This window comes from Mirounga leonina, unplaced genomic scaffold (genome assembly GCF_011800145.1).
Source record: "Mirounga leonina isolate KUSES-001 unplaced genomic scaffold, KU_Mleo_1.0 Mir_93, whole genome shotgun sequence".
NCBI classification, from domain to species: Eukaryota; Metazoa; Chordata; class Mammalia; order Carnivora; family Phocidae; genus Mirounga; species Mirounga leonina.
Genome location: NW_023270854.1, coordinates 55,495,073 through 55,507,261, shown reverse-complemented (window position 1 = coordinate 55,507,261; position 12,189 = coordinate 55,495,073).

Genomic DNA, 12,189 nt, shown 5'->3' with positions numbered 1-12,189 from the left:
CTTTTTTCCATACACTTACTTGCATTTTCCAATTTCTCTACAATGGTCATATATTGCTTTTATAGTCAGAAAAAGTGCTTTTTTAAAATGCATGTTTATTACAGAAAATTTGGGAAATTACTAAAAAGTGCTGGAAAAAAAAACACGAAGTTACCCATAGTCTCAGCATCCAGAGTCAACAGCTTTTTTTTTAAAGTGTTTTTTTCTGATCTCTTTTCCATATATGCAGTACACTCACACTGATTTGACTTGCACATTTTAACTGATATAGAAATAGTACCACTCCAACCTCTGCTCTCCTCATCCATTTTCCTTCTCTGACTCTGTCTCCCTGCCTCCCTCTTATAGGACTCATGGGATTACATGGGACCAACCTGGATAATCCAGGCTAATCTCTCATTTCAAAATCCTCAATATCTCAACATCTCTAAAGTCTTTTTTCAACAGCCTCCAGGGATTAGAACATGGACAGCTTAGAAGGCACATTATTCTGCCCACCGCAGTGATTAGTCATTAATTAAAGTTAAGCGTGAAAGCCATCAGGACTCCTTGGAAGCATATAAAGAAATTCTCATTTCCTGCAGCTGGAGGACAGAAAAAACTGAGGATTAGTTTGAGGCCCTAATTAGAAGACTATCAGAGCTTCAGAGCAGATTGAATCCTTGGCCTCTCCCTCTCTGTTAAAGGCAAGTGCCCTTCCTTTCATCTGAAGAGGCCCTCCGTATCCTGCAAGACCGAACATGCTGCCATGTCTAACCCCATTTTCCTCCCTGGACACCAGTGACCTAAGCAGAGTTAATTACGATATAACCTCACTGGGGAAATGTTGCATCTGCTAAGAGAGGAAAATGATTGTACTCCAAAGAAACTGCAGCATGTTGCCAACAAAGACCATTGGAACCAAGAGAATTTGAATGGTTCTGTGTCCTGCGGGTGCTTGATGAGAAGTAGAACACAAAGATAGATAAGGGAGTTTATTTGGAGATGTTGCTAACACACTCCTAGGGTGGCACTTGAAAGCAATGCCCCACATAAAGTGAACTAGAAATGCCAAAACTGTCACAGCAGACTATGGAAGAAGGGACCAAAAGGCATGGAGAAATGGGCATTCTAGAGAGAACATGCTATATGTAAGGACTGAAAAACTACCATATATGACTATGTCCCAAGGGAGGGCCCAGAGGACATTCCATACACCAAAGTGATGAGGAATGAGCATCACAAAGAAGCTCAGAGGTGGCCATCTTCCCTAGGCAAGGGTGATGACAGAAGGTGCTGTTTCAGAATTGCACCCCCAGATAGGGACAGGGATGATAGAATCTTGAAATAAAAGAATCTGGGTGGTGGTGCTTCAATGTCAGAAGAGAGTGGGCACCATTATCATAAACAACAAGCTTGTGACATATATAGGATTGTAGAGGTGGTTAACAGAACATGACACCCTTTGGGGTGTGACAGATAAAATGAAACAAGATTATGTCTTGATCTGTACAACTCAAAGAAAGCAAAGATGTCTGATCAAGAGACTGAAGGCTGACACCCAAATTGGAAGTCATAATCGCTTGCCTAGTTTCCAGACCTGAGCCAGTTTCATACCCATAGTTCATTGACTAAAGAAAGCTTAGGGCTCCAGAAGAAAGGACCTTGCAATACAAGTATACGAAACAACATCTCCCAGCTCTTCCCCCAAAAGATATGTGGCCATTTACTAAAGTAACTTACATCTTGAAAGAGGAATGCCAAATATTTCAAAGACACTTGGACACAGAGTCTGAGTTGACACTGAGAGATGAAGACTCACCATGGTTTTTGTTAAAGTGAGTTTAAGAGAGCCAGGCAACAAATGGAGTCCTGGCTAAGGTCCAGTTCACAGTAGGTTAGTCCATAGATGTAACCAGTGGCAATTTCCCCAGTCCCCAATTACTTAATTGAAATTTCGGCATTTGATAAATATTATTATTTGATAATGATAACACATACTTGATAGATGGTAAGAACCTCACGTTGATTCCTTAGCTTGTGGAGTAAGAGTTATCATGATCGTAAAGGCTAAATGGAAGCATCTGGAACAATCCCCAGTCTCCATCCACCACCATCACACACATGTATCCTATCCAAAACAGTATCACCTTTTGTAGAAAAGGCAGAGATTCAGGCCATGCTTACAGACCTTAAAGATATAAAGGTAGTAAACCCCTTCTCCATTTAATTCATCACATCGAGCAGTTTAAATGAATCCTGTCAACACAGGAATAAACAAAATAAACTTTGTAAATAACCTCAAAACTTCAGTTTAATCCATGTTGACTTTACCTCCTCTAACTACTGGTTAATTTTTATAGGCCAAATATCACTAACCATATATTCTCCACATAAATTATTGTTGACTAAACTCAGGTTGATGTACCACCGAATTGAAGAGTAGACAGAGACTGAGCAACTTAGTCTCATTGGAATCACATTTGACATGATATCCCCATATCAGCTAGGAAGATAGAGTTATCAGACAACTTTACTATAATCTACTTCTCATTTCTTTAAAGTGGTTATTTCCAATTTCACTTGTAGATGAAACATTAATTTTTATTCTAGGAAAGGCTGTCCAATCAGATAATATCAAAACTATGGAAAGGAAAACAATAGGAATAACCAATTCTTCAAGAAAAATATGGAGTCAGAGAATGCAAGGATATAAGAAATGCAGAAAAGAGAAAATGGCTCATCCGATTTCAATTTATTCTCCAATTTTATCTTTTGGGGAAAAGTAAAATTCAACAATCTTTATTAAGGATCTAATACATTCTCTAATGATTCTATATCAATTTGCTTACAACTTCTGTGGGGTGTAGAACAGAGATTATAAACTGATATTAAATCTCAGCTCTACTACTTCATAGCTCCCTTATATTGGGCAAGATACTTAAATTTATGGCTCTCAGTTTTCTAATCTAAAAAATGGGACTGACTAATTACACTACTTGTCTCCCAGGATTTGAATGGATAATGAATGAAATAATGTTTGTGAATACTTAGCATATTAACTATACATAGTAAGTGTTCAGTAAAGTTTGGCTATGGTTGATGAAATTATTTTGATGATAACAATGATTTTCCATAATGAGGCTAAGAGTTCCTACTTTAGGGGTGCCTGGTGGCACAGTTGGTTAAATGTCCACTTGATTTCAGCTCAGGTCATGATCTCAGGGTCCTGGGATGGAGCCCCACATCAGGCTCCACACTCAGCATGGAGTCTGCTTGAGATTCTCTCTTTCCCTCTCCCTCTGCCCCTCCCACTCATGCTGTCTCTCTCTCTCTCTAAAATAAATAAAACCTTTAGAAAAATAAATATTAAAAAAAAGAATTCCTACTTTACATGTCTTTTGGCTAAATGCAGAGGATCAAACTTTTGATTGCAATTATTAAAAACCACATCATTCCTTTTTGATTTGTGGGAAATTTCAGAACGTAGAACTTCCTAACACAAAGTTTAGAGCATTTGTATGAGAGGAATAGGAATTCTTTGCTAGAACAAAATAGTTGTAGTAGAAACATTGGAGACTATTCTATTCTAATTGATTCTAATTGGCCACCTTATAAACTTTAATGCTCTAGCCAAAAATTTTCTTGGAAATCTTTTCAATATTTTCATCGTGGGTCCTGTAGTTTTCAATGTGGCATATAAGATGACTCCTAGGAAGTGGGATTTGAGAAAGTGTTGTTTGGATCGTAAACATTTCTATTCATGGAGAAAGAAAATGTATCTTCATTGTGCAAAATCTACCTGCCTGAAGGTTGAAGGCTGAATTAGGGAATTTAAAAAATTTTTTATTTACATACAGAACAGTGCAAAAACAAGTAAACATCACCCAAATCAAGAGATAACATTATAACCTAGGAAACCCGAGATCAGGAGAGAGAACATTGCCAGAATCCCAGTGTGTAACATCCCAGTCATGAAAACTACCCTCATTTTCATTGTTGTCAGCAGGAGGGTTGATCTAAATAATCTAGCTGGCCATTTCCAGGATTGGAAGTTCTGGGTGACTTTTCGAAGTCCCTCTTAATTTTACCGTTCAGTAATGAGCTCAAAAGTGATGGTCAATATGATTACATTCCTGTCTAAGTCTCTGATGTAATAAGAGAGAGCTATACAAAACTGAAGGTCAAGGATTTCCATCAATCACGAGTCAATACTCAACTGACTTGAAGAAAGGGAAAAAAACTTGAAAAATCCTGATATAATATTCATGAATGTCTCTCATGATAAAGTCTACTCACTTGAAAGAATTACTCATGGCTTCCTCTTTCACTGAAACTGGCAGATATTTATTACATGTTCTTTCCTCCCTCTTTTCTCACCTGCCTCCCCAAAGTTCTCTCTCTCACTCAGTCACTGAGCAATTTTTCAGGGAGCTGTAGAGACTTAACTGACTTTTACTTCTGGTTTTAAGTTCCACTATAAACAAAGACCCCTTTTCCTATTGATTTTGTCCCAGTTTTCTGGAAGCTCTAAATGATTCTTGGCTTCTGTACCTCAGTCCCAGAGTAATCTCTTTCTTTCCCCTTTGGAGCTTCTTAAAACAAATCAGCATAATTGTGTCTACTTACTCCTTTAGCATAAAGCCTTCATTCTAGTCTTTAACCACTCAATGATCTTAGAAATGTTTTCTCCACATTCTTGTTGACTCTTTATTTTTAAAGCAAGTAAAAGCAAGCAATCCAAATGTTTGATTATTTTTATTAACAAGAAGACCCCTGCTCCTCTCCCCACCAATAACCTTTCTTTGTGAGCTTACTGGTAAAGGTCTACCTGACAGTAACATTACTGCTTCAAACATAATTCCTTAAAATATAAGACTGTCCTTTCTTAGAAGAAAAACACAGTCAAAGCCATCATTATTCAGCTGAACGATGTCAGATGAAATGCATCTTTTTTCTTCTCTCCAAGATCAATATAATACCATACATGAGAGGAAAACCATATCCGTATGGACAAAAATGGGCTTTTCAGAAGGAAATCTGAAACATTAGATGCTCTGTTTCTTGTAGTAAAAATATATTTTCTACTCTGGAAAAGGTAACCCAGATCCATGCAATAGTTGCTTAAAATCACAGGCAATGGTCAATATCTGTCAATTACACTTTCCATGACAAAAGAAAAATCATTGCTTGGGTATGTCCAATGGTTTTTAACACATAAAAGGAATTTTTTGAGCATTTCCATAAGATAAGTAGTCAGATTTGCAATAAGAATGTTCACTACCATATTTCTTCTTTAGAATAACAAATCCTGGAAGCAATCTAAAAATTCATTAATTGCTCATTAGGAGTAATGTTTACTTTCTTCACACTGTTTTGAACTTCCTCAAGGTTAGAATTAGCTAATTGTTTTGTGATATGGATTTTACCAAAATTCTAATCCATTGAACACAACTTGTATTGTTTGATTCTTCTCCAGGAGAATATATTTTAATTGAAATTGGGGGGCAGGGGGAAGAGTAAGATTGCCTTTATTTCAGAAAAGCATTATCTGGCTAATTGATTTAGTTCTTCATGTTGTTTCACTATTACCAAATTGGCCAGAAAGTAACATCCAGAGATTTAATGAAAGAATCACTTTCAGTGCAGAGTAGGTACATGTCTCAGAGACATTCCTGTACTCCAGTTTTCCCAGAAATATTTTACAGCAGATTTTGTTTTGGGTGTTTCTACCAAAAGTTTGAAAATTTGCATTAAATGTAAAAGACCAAATGACAAATAGCTAATCATTACTTGATATTTTTATAACTATATTATTTCTATGTTGTAGCCTTAGCAGAAAGTTAGTATTAAAAATGAGAAAAGCACTTTGAGTTCTTGCCCTCTTGATTTTTCTATGAAACTGTTTTGGAAGACTGCCAAGCATGTGCTCAACAAATGTTCTATACTGGAAATGTTTTGCCATAATCACAAACTGATTGAATAACCGTGATAATTGAAGTGTCCTTTTGTTCACATGCTTCAATGTTTTGTTCATTTGCTTGAAATATGTGCTTTGCTTTTAGCTCAAATCAGGTTCATATGTGTTGAAAAATAAAGAGCTATATATTTCCATAGCTATATTCTTGTAACATGAGATCTCTAAAAGATTTGAGAAATAATAATCACTTGGCATCAAGTGAAAAGAAAGCCATATATGGGATGTATATGTAAGAGCATTTGATTTTGGTCAAATTCATGTCAAAGAATTCATTTTAACCTTGGTATGCCTAAAATATGGACAGCTGGATTATCTTAATAGGAAACATATTTTTCACATTCAGAATTGCTTATTCTCAGGCACAAAGTTTCCATTTCAAACACTGTAACCTCGTAAAGCAAATCCTTCATTTATCTGAAAACCTCAACTATCCAGAGCACCTTTGAGAATCAGGAAAAAAGAAAAAAGAAAAAAAAGAAAGCCTGTGAACATCAAAATAGAAACCACAAATCCTCAGCATACCAGCCCTTCTCTGAGAAGTCTACAACAGATTAGGAATCTCAATTCAAAAAGACTCTTAAAAGTCAAGCTGAAAATAGTACCAAGTAGTGATGTTGACATTACAATCGTCCAAGAGGAAGCTGTAAAGCTGTAGAGTAGGCATCATGATCAGAAAATTGAAGTCTGGGGCCATTGTGTGGAGGATCAGTATACACTCTAAGGGCAGCAGTGTGGATTGCAAAATATAATAATGGATATCTTTTTTTTAGGATTTTATTTATTTATTTGAGAGAGAGAAACAGAGAGAGCACAAGCAGGGGGAGGGGCAGAGGGAGAAGCAGGCTCCTCGGTGAGCAGGGAGCAGGAAGCAGGGCTCAATTCCAGGACCCCAGGATCATGACCCGAGCCGAAGGCAGATGCCCAACCAACTGAGCCACCCAGGTGGCCCTATACTAATGGATATCTTAATGATCCTGATTATTTGCTCCCCAAACACACATCCTGCAACAGTGCTTCTTGCATTAGGGCCATCTGTAGTTCTCAGTGCTCCCGTGGATTGGCTGTGATATGCCCGTATATGGACAGCAATTCCAAAGGTGTTCAGAGCAGAGAAGGATCAGCCAATTTTGTACCCTCCTCAGTTATCCTGGTTTTATCCTCACTGCCTGCATTTATATGAATTCATAGAATGAAAATACCAAGAACAGAATTTGCCTTACAAGTGAACATATGGTTAAACAATGATATATTATGGCCTGGAGCATTTTCATATTTATATTATGAGACATTTCTAGGTTTTCTTATGGAAAAAAAGATCAATCAAAGAGGACATACACAGCTTGTAAATATAGCTCACAAATGTATACTGTGATTTTACAAATGTACTATTTCCACTAAAAGAAAGGGGATTCAGATGAATTTGTTTTCTAATGAGCAAAAGCATAGAAAGTCCAAGAAAAAAGATACAGGGATCCTGTCTGGACTTTGCAAAGAAAGCTTTCTTTCTTTACAATTACAGAAAGAAACAAAGACTATGAGGATCACCATCAGCACACCTAGAAGACCTCACGGGCAGCAGGAACACCCTCTTGAATATGACGCTGCACCTCTGGCGCTCCTGGTAAAATAAAACTTTACAGAAGGGCAGCATTCATAAGGAATACTCTTTCCTTGAGAGATGTTTTAAAAGCACACATCTTTTTTTTTTTTTTTAACTGAAAAAAAGTGAAATTTTAACTTAATTCCTTTGGTGGGGTTGAAATTTTATAATGGAGATATTTAGCTTTTGCTTTCTCCACTGCGGTGGAAGGGGATGCTATGTTTTTCTCCTTATAGCAGTTGGAAGTTTATTGCCAGTGCTAACAAAAGCAGTATCTTTCTCACTCTGCTTTTGTATGGATTTTGTAACCCTGGATTAAGGGATTAAGTACAATGCCCTCTCTTGCTGAGAGGTAAAGAAACATGGGGTTCACATGCCTACTTGTTTACTTCTAGGATCACCCTGGAGCTCATAATAGTCTTGATTGAAATCATATCACTAATTTTGCTTTGGATGAGACTACTATATTTTGAATATTGAGACATTTTTATAGAAGGCAAGAAAAAATGATGAGTGCAAAGAGCAGCCTCCCCCCTGCGAGCAGACAGCAGTGTTAAGTCTTACAAACATCAGAACATGCTAGGGAAAAACTAAACAGTTACATGTTTTCCTGAACGTAACTTCTTTCTTCTTGCTTTCCACCGCTTAAGTTTCTTTTCTCCCGAGCGGAGCATCACTGAGGCTACTAGACATACGGAGATGGCAAAGAGGTTTATAGCAAGCACTTGAACTTAACATTGACTACTGTCACTGGGGGAAGGTGGGGTGAGGGGTGGAGAAGAGAGGACAGAGACAGGAAAGGACACAAAAGGATGAGTGGGCAACAGGAAAAGAATGAGAAAGTTGACATTTCTGTGTCTTCTGATACACAGATATTAATGGTGTTTAATATCAATCACCAGTTATCAAAAGTAATTTTAAAATTCTTGATATTTGAAGGACTAATTCCAGATTCAATAATTAGCATATTTTTTGTAAATATTATTTACAAGGTATTTGTCAAGTGTGCTATTTCCTGCTTCAATAGCCAGGAAAATGTTAGTAAAGATTTGCAATAATTTCCTGAATTAATTTTTTTTTTGACTTACATCCTCTGAAACGATTAGCTTTCCCTGAGCATAGGTCCCAACTCCCCAAAACCCTCAGCTGGTTCAGGCCTCCTCCTCCTTCAGGTCTTTTCACTTCGATGCCACTTGATCTAAGAAGCATTCCCTGAAACTCCAAGTCCAGATTCAAGACTACCAGCATGTTCCATCAGCACCCTATATTTCTCTTGTCTGAGCTCTTAACACACTGTAAAAAGAATGATCTGTTCATCTATCTTGATTCTCTGCTAGACTCCAAACTCCATGAGGAAGGAAAGGGATAGTATGAGCATGGGCTCTGGAATAATAAAAACACTTTGTAGGGCGTGTTTGTGCCAAGTGATAGTCTGAGCATGTTACATACGCTAAAGCATCTAGTCTTCATAACAACCCTGGAGCAGAATGGGGCAGAAGCAGATTAACTGTCCCTAAGTCACACAGCCAGCGAGTGGCAGATCCAGAATTTGCACTCTGGCCTTTGTTTCCAGAGACCATGCTCTTTACCACAAGACTCTGTTGCCTCTCGAATCAGAGCATCTTGGGTTCTAGAACAAAATCAGCCATTTACTAATCTTTTCACCTGGGCTAATTTCTTACCCTGAGTGAACCTCAGTGTTTTCATCTGAAAAGTGAGAATAAATAACAGTATTTGCTTCAAGAAGTTGAGAAGATTCAATGAGATAATGCCTCTAGAAGTCAGTAGGTAGTATACTCAGCATAGTACTTAGCATATAATAAATGCTCAATATTATTTCTCTGCTGTCCTTTTATCTTTATTCCTATTATTCTCCACTTTTTCTTCTTCCTCCTCTTCCTTTCTTTTTCTTTTTCTCCCCCTTACTTTTCAGAATTGTGCCTTCAGCACTGAGCAGATGATGGACATATAGCATACATCAAAAAACATCTCATGAATGAAGGAATAAGGGGATGGATGAGTGAATGAATGAATGAAGTCGCAGGCAAAATTTCTTTGATGCCTATTTGCATCTTCCTTGTGCCTTAGCCATATATTTTCTGCCTCAGCAGACTGAGAGTGAGCTGTGACGCCCGTAACCCTGGACAAGGTTGGCCTGCCAGGCACTGGTACCTCTTCTCCCTCCCAGCAGAAACCCTGCTCAAGAGAAGAACCTTTCCAGGCTAAACATGTGTGACTTGGTTAAATGCGGATGAGTGACCAGACTGTCCTAGAAACACAAAGTTGGTGTTCGAGGTCCATTTGCAAGAGCTTTGGAAATGTCTGTAACACCGAGAAGTACTGTTTAGCCCCAATTCTAAATTACAGTTGACCCTTGCAGAACATGGGGGTTAGGGGCCCAGACCCCTCATGCAGTAGAAAATCCATATGTCCTTTCTGATTCCCCCCAAACTTAACTACTAATAGCCTACTCTCCCCTGGAAACCTTACTGAGAACACAGTTGATTAACACCTATTTTGTATGTTATATGTATTATCTACTGCATTCTTACAATAAAGTAAGCTGGAAAAAAGAAAAAGTTATTAAGGAAATCCTAATGAGGAAAAAAAAGCATTTATAGTACTATACTGTATTTATTGAAAAAAATCCGTGTATAAGTGGACCCACGCAGTTCAAACCTATGTTGTTCAAGGCTCAACTATATTCAGTTTCAAACAATTTCAAAAATATACATTAAATTAACATTATGGATTTTTCAACATTTCGCTAAATTAAGCTAATAAGCACCCTGCAAGGCCATTACGATGGCATTGTTATTGAATATTAATTTAAGCAATAATAGTGAAAATAGTTACTGTAATAATTGCCTAAATGTATATGAAGTCTTTATTTATTTGGAGTTCATAACTCCAAAATAGTGTCAACATTTGAAGCTGCCAGATTATATTGGGCTAAACATGATTAGCTGACATTCCCTGCTGAACGCACACAGGTTAAACATAAGACAGAAACCAACACCAAGTGCAGTTCAGGCATTCCTGAATCAAATACCTTAGTGAAGAAAAATGATAAAATCTCAGGTCTTCTCATTCTTGGCAAGTACTTCTACATTTTTTTCCCAGTATTAGATTTTAGGGAGAATTCTTATATAGGAGGAATTTCCTGTGAAGTGGGAAATGTCACGGCTGTGTGTTTTCTACTGCTCCCAAGTCAATTCACCAAACTTGTCTCAATTCCATAATCCATGGGGATGACTCCCTTGCCTTTTTACCTGTGCTCATGCTTCCCCATGTGGGTTGGAAGTATGACCCGGTGCAGAGGAGCATAAGCAGCGCCTACACTGGAGAAAACATGGGGGAGTCTGCTCAGCGTGCGTGTTTTCAGCTGGGGTTTTGCCAGTTCTTTCTATGCTAGTTCCCTTTGTTGCACTCTTTTTGATAGGCTTCTACTGTTTTTTTGTTGTTGTTGTTGTTGTTGTTGTTTTGTGGTTGTTGAGAGTGGTTTGATTTGGGGGAAGATGCAGTTCCTGGCTTTCTCTTTTGGTGTCTTAAACCTAAACGGCAACTAAAAAGAAATCCACAAATGTGTAAGGGGAGGACGCAGATTTCAGGAGTCTGGGCCCAGGTTGTTTTCATTGTCCACGTGGAACATTCGGAGCCAGAGGCAGAAACCAGCCCTCGGAACCAAGCCTCTAGCAGCTCTTGTCGATTGAGTTAATGGGCCCAAGGGATTGAATGCTCTGTTTCAACTCAATTCTTTGGCATTTTGTATTTGTCTATTTCTTTCAGAAGAGTCCACTTGCCTTAACCAAATTTGGCGTATAACTAAAAGATTTACCTCAATTTTTAGTTTATCTTTGATTTTTTTGACTTCATCCAGTGCCTTGAATAAAGCAATGGAACTTCTGGGCAAAAAAAAAGTCACTAGGATTCAGCCTCAAACAAATCAAATTAGTGGAAATACCTGTCTTTCACCTGGAGAGGGTTTTAGGGTAAATATCTCTGACATTGTCAGGTTCTTATCTATTTACCAGAGATCTGTATCATTATGTAATGAAACTTAAGGGATTTCCAAGGACTCCACAAATATAGAGGAATTTAAAATAGCTCTTTTAGAAAGAAAACTTAGTTGATTAAAATCAGATTAATTAAACCACAACCCATGACTTACATTTTAATTATTGATGGTGCACATCACCATGGGCCAAGCATATGTTAAGTTTCACAATACATTTTAAAAATTAAGCATAGATTTAAAAAAATAAGGTTCAATAAATTGAAAACACTTTCTCAAAAATTTACTCTGTAAAGCATTTAGTTACAAAATACAAAGTTTTTTGGGGTTTTTTTAGAGTGAGAGCTGGAGAGCATGTGTGCAAGCATGGGCTGCTAGGGAGGGGCAGAGGGATAGGGAGAGAATCTTAAGCAGACTCCATGCCCAATGTGGGGCTTGATCTCACAACCCTGAGCCGAAATCAAGAGTCTGACCCTCGGCCCACTGAGCCACCCAGGTGACCCCAATACACAAAGTTTTATTGTTTTATTGTCAAGAGCCCACAAGTCTCTCAGAAAAGAAGTTTCATTATGTTTTACACCTGAAACTAATACAATGTTATATGTTAATTATAAA